Source organism: Chiloscyllium punctatum, chromosome 43 (genome assembly GCF_047496795.1).
Source record: "Chiloscyllium punctatum isolate Juve2018m chromosome 43, sChiPun1.3, whole genome shotgun sequence".
NCBI lineage: Eukaryota > Metazoa > Chordata > Chondrichthyes > Orectolobiformes > Hemiscylliidae > Chiloscyllium > Chiloscyllium punctatum.
Genome location: NC_092781.1, coordinates 31,131,104 through 31,149,216, shown reverse-complemented (window position 1 = coordinate 31,149,216; position 18,113 = coordinate 31,131,104).

The following is an 18,113-nucleotide window of genomic DNA, read 5'->3' as shown; positions in this document are numbered from 1 at the left end:
AGGCCAGGTGAATTGGCCATGCTAAATTGCCCATAGTGTTAGGTAAGGGGTAAATGTAGATGTAGGGGTATGGGTGGGTTACGCTTCGGCGGGGCGTTGTGGACTTGTTGGGCCGAAGGGCCTGTTTCCACACTGTAAAGTAATCTAATCCAATCTAATATAACACATATTAGCCGAACACTAAAAGTGCCCCTTAAGATTAGCTGTAAGTTCTCCCTAGTTCAACCTGAAAGCAAACCTTGCTGTAAGTTAAACATAAAATCAATTTGTACTAAAATTCAAAATGGAAAACCTGTCTCAGGGAATTACTGTGTGTTGCATGGAGCCTTTGACAGGGGAAGTAAGCGAGGTAAAGGTCATATGTATTGAACAAATATGGCAAAAAGAAGTGACGGTGCTCATGGAAAACATTCTGAATAGATGAGCTTTCCATATTTCATCATAAATAGAATAGTTGAGGAACCTTTTCGAAATCGGTATCACAGAGATTAAAGTCAATTGTGAAGGTTTTTAGGCTAGTGTGTGTAAGTAAGTTAGAGATTTTACTTGGAAGTCTGAGAGTCCGCTGATGAATCTATAGTTCTCCTTATTATAGTTAATATATATGCAATGGGAGACAAATAATTTAAAATTGACTTATTCCCGTGAGTCTGCTCTGGTCAAGTGATTATGTCCGAAGGACCGAGTTTCACGGCAAAACGTAATATGCAGTTAATTTCCTTTAAATCAGAGCAAACGCAAACTGCAAAAGTATATTATGGAGATATTCTAGATCCTAAACATTGATTATGTTCCTTTAAAATGAACGTGGCCGACATTATTTTCCACTTGTCCACCATTAAGTGCAGTACGGGTAGTTGTGGTTGGTGATTTTATCTTCCCCTGCACCGGTTGGGACTCTCTGCTTTCCATGGCCTTGCATGAGGGAGGATTTGTCAGGACAGTTCAGGAGGGTTTCTTGACACAGGATGCATAACTTACAACAAGGGATGCGGTTTCAGTGGAATGAGATTGGTGAAGTGAGCTCGACCAGATGAGGGAAATTTCAATGAGGGAGAATTTCGAGAATAGTGATCATAATACCGTATTTTATCAGGTACTCTTGGAAAGGGATATTTGCAGTCTTTGGGAGAAGATCAAGGGCAGGCAAATACCACAATGTTCGGGGAGAACTGGAACAGTTTCATTGCAGATGGATTTTTGAGATTAAATTCTCAGTGGACATGTGAAAGGGTTTAAAAGGGCAGTTGTAAGACTTCAATAGAGGCACACCCCTGCGAGAATGAAGGACAGGTGTGGCAAATTGCGTGAGCGTTGGATGAGGAATTTGGAATGTCATGATGTGGCTTTACAGGGCATTGGTTAATCCATTATTGGAATATTGCTTACAATTCTGTTCTGATTTTTAAAAATGATGCTGCAAAAACTCAAAGAGTTGAGAAAAGATTTATAAATATGGTGCCAGCATTGGAGGGTTTCAGCTACGGGGAGAGGCTGAATAAGCTGTGGCGGTTTTCCATGCATCAACAAATGCGAAGGGTGACCTGAACAGATTCATAAAATCATGAGGTTCATGGATAGTCGTAACAGACAAGGTTTTCACTGGGGGAAGGGGAATGGAGTCCAGAACTCGAGGGCATAGGCTCACTGCTATGGGGGAAAGATTTTAAAAAAAGACACGAGTAGCAATGTTTTCTCGCTGAGGGTTTTCATATATGGAATAAACTGTCAGGGCAGGTGTGGAGGCTGGTACATTTACAACATTAAAAACAGTCTGGATGGGTTAATGAATAGGAAGGGTTCAGAGAGATGTGTGCAAATTACCGGCAAATAGTACTAGACTAGCTTAGGATATCCGTTCGACATTGACGAGTTGGAGTGAAATATCTGTTTCCATGGTGCAAATTTCTCTGTCTCCATGACACTGTGACTTGGGCCGTTAAGAACTTGGGTAAAAAGGAAAATATATTATATGGAATGTCCAGGAGAATGGGAGTTAATGAAGCCATTGATTTATATAACATGTACAACAAGCAGAGAGTGGCTTTGGAAAGCATTAGCCCACTCAAAGTGGAAGGAGGGAACATACGTATGGAACCAGAAGAGGGAGGTGAGGTCCTGAACATAGACTTTGTGTTGCGATTCATCAGAGAGATCAAATTAGGGGAGGATAATCTCAGGGAATTGTGTATCGAACTTCAAAGTCAAATTTTGCTTGAAATGGAAGCGATGTTGTACATCCCAAAAGAGCATTGGTCCTGATAGGAGTAGCCCAGAAAATTGAGGAAGGCAAGAGAGCAAATTTCTGGCGCTTTCAGAATCCTCTTTGTATGCTTTTTGACCGTAGGTTATGTCCCGTAAAACTGGACAATGTCAATTGTTGTTCCATTATTTCACAAAGTTAGTGGAATAATTCGCAAAATTACAGGTGATAGAAATATTATTGGAACTGATTCTGAGGGACAACATCTAATGCATTTAGAAGCAAATGAACTTATTACCGAGACAGAGCACGGATTTGAATTGGGAAGTCATGCCTCAATAATGGGTACAGGGTATTGAGCAGTTCACGAAAACGATTGATGAGGCAAATGCTATTCATGTTGTAGACATGGACTTCAGCAAAGCCTTTGAGAAATTAGGTCATGACTGACGAGTACAAAAGTTGAAGTGCTGCATTTGAAGGTCCAAGGATAAGTGGAAATTACGCATAGAAAGGCAAAACCCTCAGGATTATTGATCGGCAGAGTAATCTGTGTGTGCAGTTTCACGGATCGCAAAAGGTGGTAGCACAGGTTAATAAGGCAATTTAAAAGAGCCACAGCACGCTTGCCTTTTGAGGCAGTAGCATTGAACATAAGGCCGACCAACTCTGCTGCAGTTGTATGGAATTATAGTTTGGCCATACTTGGAATATTGCGTACATTTCCGGTTACCAAATTACCAGATGGATATGAACGTTTTGGACAGTGAAGAGAAAAGGTTGACCGGAATGTTGAGTTTTTCTGTTATGGGTACTTCACCTCAGAAACAGAGTTGGATCGACCGGTTTTACTTTCTTTAGAATGATGAATGGGGAGGAATTACCCGATAGATCTTGATAAGATTCTAAACTGCATGGGCAGAGTGAAAGCATTTGGTTGGTACCCATCATGGATGTGTAAATTGTTGGAGACACAGGTTTAACGTTTGTGCGGGTGGGGAAGCTTTAAAAGATGTAGTGCAAGGTTTTTCACTCGAAAAGTGAAGAATGTTTGGAACGGGCTGCCAAAAGTAATGTTAGAAGCAAACACAATCGTAACATTCAAGAAAGATGAACATGGACGAATACATGAACAACAAGAAATTAGAGGAAAGTGAAAATATCTTTCTATGGAATGGCAAAATGTGTCAGTGTAGACTTGATGCGCTCAAGGATCAGTTCCTGTGTTATATTAAAATTCATGACAAGATAATATATCATATTATCGTAAATCATCTATTGTTGCATTCTATGGCGTATTCCATAACACAGCTGAAAATGTGTTGCTGGAAAAGCGCAGAGGGTCAGGCAGCATCCAAGGTGCAGGAGAATCGACGTTTCGGGCATGGACCCTTCTTCAGGGCTGAGGAAGGTGTGCCCAGCAGGATACGATAAAAGGTCGGGAGGAGGGACTTGGCGGAGGGGCGTTGGAAATACGATAAGTGGAAGGAGGTTAAGGTGAGGGGCCGGAGTGGGGATGGAGGCGGAGAGGTCAGGAAGAAGATTGCAGGTTAGGAAGGTGGTGCTGAGTTCAAGGGTTGGGACTGAGACAAGGTGGGGGGATGGTAAATGAGGAAATTCGAGAAATATGAGTTCATCCCTTGTGGTTGGAGTGTTTCTCGCCTGAAGCTGAGGCGCTCTTCCTCCAGCCGTCGTGTTGCTACGGTCTGGAGATGGAGAAGATGAGGCCGTCTTCCTCCAGCCGTAGTGTTGATATGGTCTGGCAATGGAGAAGATGAGGCGCTCTTCACCCAGCTGTCGTGTTGCTATGGTGTGGAGATGGAGAAGATGAGGCGCTCTTCCTCCAGCTGGAACAAGGTATGAACTCAGATTTCTCCAGTTTCCTCATTTCCCCTCCCCCCACCTTGTCTCAGTCCCAACCCTCGAACTCAGCACCACCTTCCCAAACTGCAATCTTCTTCCTGACCACTCCGCCCCCATCCCCACTCCGGCCTATCACCCTCACCTGAATCTCCTTCCACCTATCGCATTTCCAAACACCACCCCCCCAAGTCCCTCCTCCATACCTTTTATCTTAGCCTGCTGGGCACACTTTCCTCATTCCTGACGAAGGACCCATGCCCAAAACGGCGAGTCCCCTGCTCCTTCGATGCTGCCTGACCTTCTGCGCTTTTCCAGCAACACATTTTCATCTCTGATCTTCAGCATCTGCAGTCCTCACTTTCTCCCCATTCCATAACACACCCTTGTTAGAGGCAAATTACGGAAAACAATCTGGCCTTCTGCTCCAACAGCTAGCTGAAATCACCAATTCACTGATCGAAATTGCAAAGCCCCGTTGGATTTGTGTGAACCTGACCGAACCACGTGAATCTTCTATCTTACATTAAAAATCTCCATTTGAGAACTCAAAACTGTTTAAGAATGCTTGTCTGAAGGAGAAAGACGTTCACCACCGCTAACAGAATATGCTTCTGCAACACAAACAGAACCAAACTCCTCTCTGGAAGGCACAGTATTGTCACAATTATTGGAAGCCAAAATGAGATTGTTTACCGATGAGGAATGAATAAGAACACGCCTGCAAATACAGGAAAGAAAAACAGCTTTGTTTCAAGTGTGTGACATTCCTGGAAACATATACAACATTGTTTCTGGGCTTTCGTTTTTCCTTGGGAGGAATGTCTTGAACTCGGTCTCAGAGACTGAGACCAGCAAACATGGACTGAAGGGGGTAAAATGCTATCATATTGGTGTTGTCATTTTTTTCTATTTAGTTCAGGATGTTGCAAATGTTCAGTCGTCAGCCTGTTAGAGAAAACGCTTGAAAAACGTCTGGGCACTTAATCCTTTAAGGTTACTGTTTTAGCTTCATTCGAAAAGTCATTTTCGATCCACAACATCGGAATGAATGAAATCCACACAGAATTTAAGTGCACTGTCAAATATTTTTTGATGTGTAATCACTTTAGTAATAGAGATACTATGGTTTCAAATATGGAAAACAGAGACTCCCAATCCAAAAAAGGAGCAAACAAAGAGATACATTGCATTCCTCTTCAGTTAATGTTAATTTATTGATGTTTGCACTTGAAACCATTCGTGATAAAATCCGTCATAACCTCAGCTATGACTTGAAGTGTTTGATATGGAAGGGCTAAATGTGTCAGTGCATTTTGATTTGATTTCTTGTAGTCAGGTATATCAAAGTAAAGTGAAACGGTTTTTTTTTATGAGCAGTACAGACCAGAGTAAACAAGGATAGATGGATCCTAGGGTTCTGGGACAGAGTGAAACTCACAGGTTACTCTGCACAAGAGGTGTGAAAAGCAAGTTCAATATGATCAACATAATTTGAAGGTACGGACTCCTTTCAGCATTCATGTGGCAGCTGGGAAAAGGCTGTTCTCGAAACTGTCGGTGTGTTTCTTTCAAGCTTCTGTATTTTCTGCATGGAGGAAGAGGTTGGAGGAGAGGTTTACCTACTTGGCATGGTTGATTGATAATGTTTGCAACCTTTCCATCGCAATCATGTCCGTGGATGGAAGGTTGGCTTCCGTAATGGCTGGACTGGACACACAAGCTGAGGTAGGTTCTTGCTCACCTGGGTCGAGCAGTTTTTGGATCCGGCCACTCTGCAGCCAGCCAGTATGTTTTCTATTCTGAACCTGTAAATGTGGGTGAGGGTCTTTGGACATGCCGAATTTCCAAAGCCACCAGAGGGAGAAGAGGACAAGTTATGCCTTCTTGATCATAACATCTATGTGATAGGTCCAAGACAGGATGCTGATTATCATCACTCAGCGGAACTCGACGATCTCCAAACTCTCAACGTCAGTTCCATTAATGTAGATGGAGACATGTTCCCTCCCACCCAACCCGACACCCTTCTTCATGAAGTAAATGATCAGTTATTTTGTTTTGTTGTCATTCAGAGCAAGGTTATCAGTGCACCACGACGCTCAGCTGTTATCGCCTTTCTGTATTCTAACTGATCATGGACTGATATCTTTGATGTCATCAACCACATGTTAAATGGTGGTCGTTCCGAATTTGTCTGCACCGTCGTGGAAATTCAAATATTGCATCCATGAGAACAGGTCTGCATTGGAAACAGAAACTATTAAGCAACAAGTCCACACCAACCCTCCAAAGAGTAAGCCACTCTATATTTACCCCAGACTAATGCACATAATATATACATCCTTGAACACAATGGGTACTTCAACGTGGTCAATTCACCGATACTGCATATCTTTGTATTGTGCAAGGAAACTTAATCCCCCGGAAGAAATCCACTCAGACACGGGGAGAATGTGCAAACTCCATACAGAAGTCGCCCGAGGCAGTAAGCGAACCGAATCCATGGCACTGTGAGCCATCAATGGTAATCATTGAGCCACCTTGCCAACCCAACTGTTGAAAATTATCACGCAGGAAGTACAGTTGACGATCTTCACTGATTGTTGTCTGTGCAACAGGAAGCTGACGATACAGCTACAGATGGCAGAACAAAGAATTTGGTCTAGTATTTGAGAGATTAGTCTGGATGGGATCATGATGTAGAAGGTGCAGTTATAATCATTGATTCGGGGTCTTGCTGGCCAAATGTCCCAAAGCCAAGTTCAGTGCGAGGGAAATGGTAAATTCTGTGTACGTTACATTGGTAATAAAAGTGCAGGGGATTGAGACAGGCTGAATGGCATGAATTACTGTGCACCCTTGCCAGCCTTTATAAGCAGATAATGATTATACAGATCCGAGTCCCTGGCTGGTAGTTATTCCAGCCATTAGACGTTTTAGAAAAGTTGGATGATGGTCATGCATTCACTGCCAACTGCATTTCATTTGGTTGGCATCCTCAAAATTATCACTTCACTCCACTACTACTGCGTTGTAAAGTTACAACTGTAAATCAAGGGTGATGAATTCATTGATGCCGGCAATGTGGAGAGGTAAGACCGAACTGATCGAGATTAATTCGTGAGTTTTACTGAAGTGTCACAGGTTCTGTCTCAGAGATTAATCTGTGCCATAGAACGGTGCAGGGGTTTCCAAATGTCTCAACAACACACATTGATGCAGAGCCTGAAAAATGGTACAAGTGCTGGGCTAACAGATATAACTAGGTATTGAAATGGTGCAAAGGTCACTAAGTACATAGAAACAACATCCTGTCCAAGGACACCATATCTGAAATATTAGACCAAGTAGCAAATGGAAATCAAAATTTTGACAATTAACTTCATGATCTGCCATTAGAAACACGTTTTTTTTAAAAAACGAAAAATGGTTTGAGAGCACGCCAAATGGGATGACAGAGCAATTGGCAGCTTTCAATAACACACAACAGAATGCACTGACGCTAATAATAATTTACCAACGTTTTGCAATGTTCATGATCGGGGAAGAAACAAATACATGAACTATGTTCCCTATTCAGGCATTAACACGAAGGAGCTGCCGAAATAACGCTGAGTTTTTTAAACAGAGATACTGAACAGGCTGGGGCTGTTTACCCTGGAGAGTCAGAATCTGAGAGGTGACCTTATAGAGGTTTACAAAGTTTGGGAGAAGATTTGTAGCTCGGGTGCTCGTTGTTGTGGTTCTGTTCGCCGAGCTGGGAATTTGTCTTGCAAACGTTTCGTCCCCTGTCTAGGTGACATCCTCAGTGCTTGGGAGCCTCCTGTGAAGCGCTTCTGTGATGTTCCCTCCGGTATTTCTCGTGGCCTGTCTCTGCCGCTTCCGGTTGTCAGTTCGACCTGTCCGCTGTAGTGGCCAGTATATTGGGTACAGGTCGATGTGTTTGTTGATAGAGTCTGTGGATGAGTGCCATGCCTCTACGAATTCCCTGGCTGTTCTCTGTTTGGCTTGCCCTATAATGGTAGTGTTGTCCCAGTCGAATTCATGTTGGGAGTGTGGCTACTAAGGATAGCTGGTCATGTCGTTTCGTGCCTAGTTGGTGTTCGTGTATACGGAGCGTTAACTGTCTTCCTGTTTGTCCGATGTAGTGTTTTGTGCAGTCCTTGCATGGGATTTGTAGTGTACAAAATTCGTATACACGAATACCAACTAGGCACGAAACGACACGACTAGCTATCCTTTATAGCCACACACACAGACGACAAGCAACATGAATTCGTCTGGGCCAACACTACCATTATAGGGCAAGCCAAACAGAGAACAGTCAGGGAATTCCTCAAGGCATTGCACTCATCCACAGACTCGATCAACAAACACATCGACCTGGACCCAATATACCGGCCACTACAGCGGATAGCTGGAACTGACAACCGGAAGCGGCAGAGACAGGCCACTCTAAATGCCGGAGGAAACATCACAGAACGGCTTCAAGGAGGCTCCCAAGCATTGAGGATGTCACCTAGACAGGGGACGAAACGTTTGCAAGACAAATTCCCAGCACGGCGAACAGAACCACAACAACAGAGGTTCACAAAATTATGAAGGGCATGGATAGGATAAATAGGCAAAGTCTTTTCGCTGGGGTTGAGGAGTCCAGAACGAGAGGGCATAGATTTAGGGTGAGAGGGGAAAGATATAAAAGAGACCTAAGGGGCAACGTTTTCACGCAGAGGATGGTACGTGTATGGAATGAGCTGCCAGAGGTTGTCATGGAGGTTGGTACAATTGCAACATTTAAGAGGCATCTAGATGGGTATATGAATAGGAAGGGTTTGGAGGGATATGGGCCGGGTGCTGGCAGGTGGGACTAGAATGGGTTGGGATTTCTGGTCGGCATGGACGGGTTGGACGGAGGGCTCTGTTTCCATGCTGTACAAATCTGTGACTCTATGACTCACGAAGCAAAGTATATCTCTGAGAGATAAGATGGCAGTTACAGCAATTGTGCAACGAAGCTATCGGACACAAATGAAGATTCATTTATAAGATATTGAGGAATATAATGTTGGGTTTATTGGTTCAAAGTATCAAATCGTTGAAAGTGTTTTCACCCGTTTTGAAATGCGAGGTCAGTATGAGCTGCAAGAAAGGTTGCAGAGACGGGTACATTTGTGACATTTAAAATACATCGGAATTCGTACTTTTCAATATCAATAAATCTATCCCTTCGTATATATTCAATAATTTCCGAGAATCATACTGTAGCACAAACTCCTTTGGTCTATAAACTCTGTAGTGCAACGCTGCTGATACAAGCCCAAATTCCCAGGCACACACCATTGAATGCCATGACACTTCAAGTCATTCCAAGATCTGTTTAAAATCTGTGAGCTTTTCCACCTCAACTGTTCTGCAAAGGAGTGAATTCCAGAGCCCCACCACACTCTTGGTGAAAACAAATGCCTCAATTCAGGAAGAATCAAGAAATATCTCTGTCTCTAGCTAAAACGGCAGTTTCTGTTATTACTTATAAAAGTATAATCAACTCAGATCTCTCTAAATTGGAAGACTATAAATCTGGGTAATTGTCATTACAATCTGATTCATCTCCATTGCATTCAAAAGGAAGTGGAGTCCCATTACCCCATCCTATCTTTCTTTTTCAAAAAAAAGTAGATGTCAGTGCTGCGCTGACATCAAATGGCGACAATGAACAATCCACCAGTCGGACAAATATGTGGCTCCCCTCGTTCTGAAATTTCTCACATTAGGGAAACGAAAATAACCATAAACTTTGTCTATTGGTCCCATTCTTTTATAATTCTACCAGGTCATCTCTCAACCTTCCATGCTCCAGTGAAAAGAAGACGATTACAAACCTATCCAGACTTTCTCTGTATATCAGCCCTCCCAAAAACAGTATTACCAACAATCTCGCCATTATCGTCTCCATCTTGGTAATAGCAATCCTGTAACTGAGCGACCGTCGTTGGAAACAGTATTCAAGAAGAGGAATACTCACGAATGTTCTGTACAAACTTACCATATTGTCCCAACTCCTGTGATCAAATGGCTGAGCAATGAAGGCAAAAGTGCGAAATGATTTTTTGTTTCAAAACGAAAACCTGCCTACATTCAAAACATAGATTAACGGTGGTTCAGTAAAAATCAGCAGTTCCAATAGGCGGTTCCAATGTCACCTTTTCAGCAGCAAGTTGCAACAGGAATGAAATTGTTGGCCAAGCCAATGATGCCTGGGACACAGATGGCAATTTAAAAAGGAAGGAAGTGTTTTTAGAAGCAAAGAACAGTTGATGCAGCATCTGTGAAGACAACTTTATACTTCTGCATGTAAGCGTGTACATACGTATATGCATTTGTATGCGTGTATATGTGTTTTGTACATAGATGCATACAGACGCACGCACATCTTTTGCATTTGTGCATCTGATTGCAATGAATGACAATTTAGTTGGAAATGGAGTGCAGTGATATGAAAGACAGTGAGCCAAGAGAAGAGTATTCCTGGCCAACCAATCTTAAGGAATATAACAGATCGAAAGTGGGAATTCAATGGAGAGAAAGAGATGGACTAAAACATCGAAAGGGATCGACAAAAAAAAGTGAGAGAGATTAAATGAAGAGCGAATGATGGAAGGATGGAAAGGCTACAAATTAGCAAGAGGGAATAACGGATTGATTCGAACTGGATGAGGAGTCTAACGGCGTGAAAGGAAAGGACGGAAAGGTCGAGGGCATAGTAGTGAGAGAGGTACAGGGAGAAGCGAGAAATCGGAGAGATGCAGTGAAGTTGGGAGGTTTAGTTTCTGTTGAAGCGATCACACTGCGAGGGAAGGAAATGAAAGAGGAAGAAATTTGAAGGCATAAAACGGACAAAGTAGACAGCAGGGGTATAAAAAGTGAACTGGAAGAGGGCAGCCAACCAACGCAGCAAGATGAATTTTGCTGAGGCAAACTTTGAGTGTGGATAACTGGAGGTGAAAGCAAGAAAGGAGTTGCATCTGCCGACTCCTGAGCTCAGTCGTGCCAGGGCGGAACGGTAGCTCAGTGGTTAGTACTGCTACCTCACAGTATCAGGGACCAGAGTTCAATTCCCGCCTTGGGTAACAGTCTGTGTGCAGTTTGCACGTTCTCCCCGTATTTGCGTGGGTGAATTGGTCATGCTAAATTGCCCATAGTGTTAGGCCTAGGGGAATGGATCGGGGTGGGATGGTCTTCAGAGGGTCGGTGTGGTCTTGTTGGGCCGAAAGGCCTGTTTTCACACTGTAGGGAATCTAATCAAATCTATCTGTATCCAGACTCAGCAGATTTTGGACGGAGCCTGTCTTCCTCGAACTCGGTTCCCCAACCTCAAAGACAAAACCATTACTCATCTGCCAATTGAGAACGGTTTTGTTTTTTTTAAAAAAAGTCACATTAAATTTTCACATTGTATATTTTGTATATTTTATTAAATTATGCATGCATGACTTAAAATGGTGTCATTGGAAGTTAATATTAAGCGTTGCCTTGTATCCTCTACTCGTGGCAAATATTCTTGCACTACTATCAGTTGCTTTCCAAGTGGTCAGTGTGCGTAACAGCTGAATTATGAATTGAAATGGAACAATCTTGAATGTATTCATTATTTGGTAAATTTTATAGACTGATTAATTTGAGCGAAGGGATATTTCAGTACATTATAAAGCTGCTGTCTGAAATTCTTCTGCACTACAGCATAAATTGCAGTGTTTGTGCAGCAGCCAAGGAGCTGCAACATGAAGCCCAATTCCATGACAAAGCCTGGGAGGTAGAGAGACCGATATCTAAAATTGTACAACCGTTTGCATATTGAATATATCATTGCCGTTGACCATAGCAAGATGAAATTGCCCGAGATGACAAAAAGTAAAATGATGGATTTTCTTCGGCTCTCCATTTCAGTGTCTTTGTGAGTCTGTTCACTTCTTCTGGCCCAGAGTCTCCTGCGGGCTCTGCTGGTCAATAATATGTGTCTGACAGTGAACATATTGACTAGAAGAATCATGGTAAATGGAAGGGTTGGTATTAAAATCTGGTGAAGGACCTCAATCATGACCCAGACAGGCGAGTAATAAACATCGTTTTGAATAAAACAAAACCAGGGAACGTTAATCAGAGTATATCGATCTGAGAACATATAATACCAAAAAATGTTCTTGCAGCAGCTTAGTGCAGTTACTGTACCCAGTGCCACAGCTGCCGTTTTTTCACTGCAATATTTGCATTTCAGATTCTGGCAGCAAATGGCGACAAATCGATCAATGGTGAACGTGACTGTGAACCAGACTGAACAGTCAGTGGCTGCATAAAGCAGGATGGCATGGATATTGCAGACACGGATGTAACGCAGGGAGTTAAACTGTTCTCGATAAACAATCGGAATGTGCCTCAATACCAAATCAAAGATAATGACCAGTAGATCCGCTGATGCCATAGCTGACAGGTAACGAATGACACATGGAGACAATCCACATTTTTTACAAAGCAAGACGAAGATTGTTACACCGTTAACTGTGATGAAGGAAAACAAAACAAAAGAGAGTAATTAGTTTGGGTGAAAGGTTACCAGGTCGATTGAGGGTCCACGAAAATTTCCAAATGAATCAAACAATTGGACCTAAAATAAAAAAACAAATCGATGTTTTTATTTTACATTCAAGATAACTCAGAAGAAACGCACCTTCCCAAACACACAAACATGCACGTATAAGACCAGATAAATTCTCCAAAATTCATATGGACTTGATCAATCATGAGCGGACACAGGTGCCACGAGGAAGGCTGAAGATTTTGTTGTCCAGAAGAATTCTATCTGTTATTTCAAGCCAGTCTAAGGGTGTAAGTTTCAGTCATTTACGCCAAGCTGTGACCATTCCCTCTACGTTGAATTAATACAAAATTGTGGAATCCCTTCTCACCCTTTTATCTGCCTGAGGGTACTTTAAAGCAATGCCTCTTTCTGATTGGAATAAAATATATTATCTTTGGGTCTGACTTCTTATCAATCAACCGAATTTGTGATGATATTCTGGAGAATTGGCCAAAACTTAATATCGGGCTCAGGCCAATCACACTCAATTCACCATATACCCCACCTACACACTACCCTGTCCACCGGCGCACCACAGACCACATCTCCAATGTTTGCACATGAGGAGGAACAGGGTCAGTTGCAGCAAACAGTATCATAGGGTTAAGATGAACAAGTCTGTCATAATTCTTTCAACGCTGCACTGTCTTTCACAGGCTGACATGGTTGCATCTCGACCTCCATATTACCACCGACTGAACTATGGGCCATGACTCAGTTGTTGTTCATGTGTATAGATGTCTGTGCCTTAACGATAATCAATGAGTCTGCCTTCTCCGCTCTGTGCATAAGATCGTTCCAAAGACTCACAGCACTAAGAGAAAGAAAATAATCCTCCTTATCAGAATAATAAATCGGTGACATTTTCCTTCAGAAACAAAGAGTGTGTTGTGTGTGGTCTCAGTGCTCGGCTTTATTCTGAGGAATCAACGTTGAGGGAACGACATGTTGTTGGAGCTGAATCCATTCCCACTGCAACGTCATTAGGTAGTTTCCGTTGGAAACTTCTGATGTTTTAATTAAGATAGGAGATAGTTTTATTTAGTGCAATCCTGAAACATTACACTCAATCAGTCAAAGAGTCATAGAATCATAGAGATGCACAGCAATAGAACCAAATACTTTGGTCTAGCCCGTCCATCCCGACCACATATCCAAACCCAATCTATTTCCAACTGCCAGCACTCGTCCCATATCCCTCCAAACCCTTCCTATTGGTATACCCATCCAAATGCCTTTTAACACTTGTAATTTCACCAGTCACCACCACTTCCTCTGGCAGCACATTCCATACACATACCATCCTCTGCATGAACAAGTTGCCCTTAGGTCCCTTTTATGCCTTTTTCCCTCTCACCCTAAATCTATGCCCTCTAGTCTGGTGTCCCCTACACCTGGGAAACGACTTTGTCTATTTATCCTATCCATGCCACTCATAATTTTGCAAACCTCCATTAGGTTACCCCTCAGCCTCCGAAGCTCCAGCGAAAACAGTCTCTCCCCAAAGCTTAAATCCTCCAACCCGGGAAAAAACCTTGCAAATATTTTCTGAAGCCATTCATGATTCACAACATCTTTCCGATTGGAAGGAGACCAGAATTGCACGGAAAATTCCAACAGTGGCCGAACCAATGTCGTGTATAGCCACAACATGACCTTCCAACTCTTGTACTCAATACGTTGACCAATAAAATAAAGCTTTACAAACGCCTTCTTCCCTACCCGATCTACCTGCGACTCCATTTTCATGGAGCTATGAACCTGCACTCCAAGATCTGTTTGCTCAGCAACACTCTCTAGCATCTTCACATTAAGTGACTAAATCCTGCTCAGATTTGCTTTTCCAAAATGTAGCGACTCGCATTTATTAGAGTTAAACTCTGTCTGCCACTTCTCGGGCTATTGGCCCATCTGATCAAGGTCCTGTTGTTATCTGAGGTGGAAATGTTTGACGATTTGGGCTTATGACATTTGGAATTTAGGTGAAAGAGAGTTGATGTTCCTGAGATATAACAGACCCAGAGAGAACTTGGCAGGGTGTTCGCTGAGAGAATATTGCTTATGTGCCGGTGAGATAAGCAGGTATATAGAAACGTCTTCCATAGATATCAGTGAAGACTGCATAATTTGAGATGTTTGGTTGCTGAGAAAGTCAACGGTTATGATGGAAAGGTTGGAGGAGCTGCAAGGTCAACAATTGTTTGCCTTTTGCCATTAAAATGAACAGGTATGAGGTTACGGATCATTCATTAGTAATAAGGGTTGTCCCAGTGAAGTTGGAAATCAGTGTTTTTCCTTATCCAGAATGCTGCACTGTTTGTTGGCCTTCTTTTATTCAGGGAGCAGTGACGGTTACTGAAGATTTTCAAGGTTGTGCCACATATGTGTTTGATCGACCTGTGAAAGGAAACAGACAGGGCATGACTGTTCGGCCACCATTTCATCAACCAAAATGTTTCCAAATTGTGGAATAGGCTTGTTGGATCGAATTATTGATGACCGCTTCCAGCTCATGTTATTTGTCTGACTCAGACTCTTGAGGCTGTAATTGAGGCGCAAGATAATGTCATCCGAGCAGTCCGGAATTGAGAATGAGAGAGGGGAAGATGATTCAGACCTTCCAAACAGTAACACAATAAAGGAAGAGAACATTCAACACTTCTTAGCTTCTCCATAGGAAGGCGGAGACCTGGTTAGCAACCAGAAAAAATAAAATACATTGTTAAATTGTGACGGGTACATATAACTATTGGATGGCTTCTAAGAATGGATCATCAACTATTTACCGTCTGTGTCAATCATTTGGATCAGAGAAATGCATGGGTTGGACCTCAATTCGCTGACACATGGAGGAAGTCACTAAGTATGTTGCGAGTTGGAAGTGGAGAATATGAAAGGTGATGCAGAACCGGCAAGTAACTGAGCTAACATTGAACCAAAACAGTACAATGTGAATTATGGAAAGGGTCCATTTTGACTGAACTGTATAAAAGAAGAGGAAACTGAGCAGTTTGTCGAAGATAGTTTGGAAAATCCGGTGACATGAATGTATTGGTACATGGCTCACGAAAAATTGGAAGACAGATGCAGAAAATTGTCAGTAACGTAAAAGTAAACATTTTGTTTTGTGCAAAAGGATTTGAATTGAAACATGGGGCATATTTTTCTGAATTTATACAGATCAGTGGTGAGATGGTGTGCAAGTGTTATCTCCTCAAATACAAAAGCATGTAATTTCTGAAAAAGCTTCGCAAGGATGTTTATTTTCACTCCCTCCTGAAAAGATCTTCTGCTTTGAAAGATTAGCATTCTAGACCTTAGATTAAGAGATAATCTTCTTGGAACATTTAAGGCTAATGCGGATTAATTTATAGCTGGATTTAGAATAGCATGCTTTCATTTTATCACAGACACCACGAGGACATTCGCTTTCAAAAGAGACACAGAAACATAAATTTCAATTTAAAGGAGCGGATCTTCTCGCTGTCAAAAGAAATAGCACCGTGAATGACAGCAGTTATGATGCACGGGAATGGAGGAAGGAGCTGCGATTGAGTGATATAGAATGGAGAATAGTCATTTGATCGACTTTTGGGATGGTATGTTTCAACTCAGAGGGAAAGAAAATGCGATTGAGCAGAGTAACAACAATCGAATGTTGTCACTTTCCTTCTTAGTTACTCCTGACAGCAACGTCGGTGAGCTGAAAACATGTCATGTTGTTGGAAATTCTTAATGAGTCTGATGACGTTTCATTGAAATCGCCCTACCATCTGAACAAAAGTGGAGGTGAACCGAATGTCGATGTCTGAGATTGGACCCTGCACAGTCAAAATATTGTCCGAAATTAATAACATTCTACTGCCATTCGTGACAATCTGACATTTTTCGTTCTGCCAGTACTTTGTCCTAACTTCGACAAAGTGCTTCAAGTAAGCACCAATTGGAATTTTCACGTCAGATCTTGTTCTGGCACATGTGTATGTGTGTGTGTGTGTGTGTGTGTGTGTGTGTGTGTGTGTGTGTGTGTGTGTGTGTGTGTGTGTGTTTTTGTGTGTGTGTGTGTGCGTGTGTGTGTGCGCCCGCGCATATGTGTAACTGTGTGTGCGTGGCTGCTTTATGGTGCCTGTCTGTATCAGTGTGTCTGTGTTTGTCTCTATCTTATGTCGAAGTGAGTTAATGTGCTTGTGTGCGTCTGCTCGTGTATGTGTATCTGTGCCAGTGTGTGTGTGTGTGTGTGATTGTGTGTTTGTGTGTGTGTGTCTTTGTCAGAACGTGTTTGAACATATGTGACCGGGTCTGTGTCAGATTGGCTGTCTGTGTCTTGTCAGTGTGCGCAGATATACCAGTATTTATAGAATTGTATATTTATCAGCATGCTTGCATCTTTGAAAAATGTTCATCAGATACCATTGCACATTTGTTGAGGAAGCTGATATGTATAATAAACTAGTTATGTCCTACTGATGAACGAAATTTGGCTGACTTATTCTTCACACTGAACCTGACACCGTTATATTATTTGCTGTCACACCACTCTGTTCTGAAGACTGGTCTCTGGGCCTGAAAAGGGTCACTCTGTTTTCTCTGCACGGATGCTGCTAGGCTTGTAATTTTCCAACCGTCTCCGGGCATGTTTGTGGCCATGTCACAGGACATTTCACTTGAAAGATTTTTTAGTGACTAGTGGATGTGTATCGAAAAGGAAAGATTAATCATTCCAAAATTCTGTCAGACAGTTTTGAAGAATTTGTGGTAATGATCATTGGAATGTAGAATTCTGTGGCTTGCAAATTTTGTGTCTCCGAAGTTTTTTGAAGCTCAGTTAATTTTTGACTTATGAGCGAAACATGGATAACATGGACAGACAGAACTATAGGGCTATGATCACAAACGGAATAGCCATTTTCTAAATGACTGGATGAAATTAGTCAAATCGTCAAATAGTCTACTCCTGGTCCCCGGTCCGAGGGCCTCTGTTTTATTCAGCCTTCGAATCTGCTTAATGTGCAATAGAGATTGATTCATATCTCGAACCTGTTCATCGAAACAAGGGATAATCTTTCAGATCCTCTATAAACTGTTCTGTACCATGCCCTGTAGACGAGAAACTTTGATAGGGAAACACAGGTTGGCTAGCGAAAGACTAACACATCACACATTGCAGAGTTTCCTCCCTCTGTAACTTCTACTCATTTTTTCATCGTACTGCCGGCTAAGATTCAATGTATGCATCGCATCCATAAATACATAGGCTTAGTTTAACATACATTCTGATCACCCTCAATACAACATTTTACAACGCGACCTCCTGGAAAACAAATACTGCATGTCAGCGTAATAAGAAAGTAAGGAAAAGGAACATGGGTATGTCATTCAGTATCTGCTGCACAACTGGAACCCTAAAATCCTCTT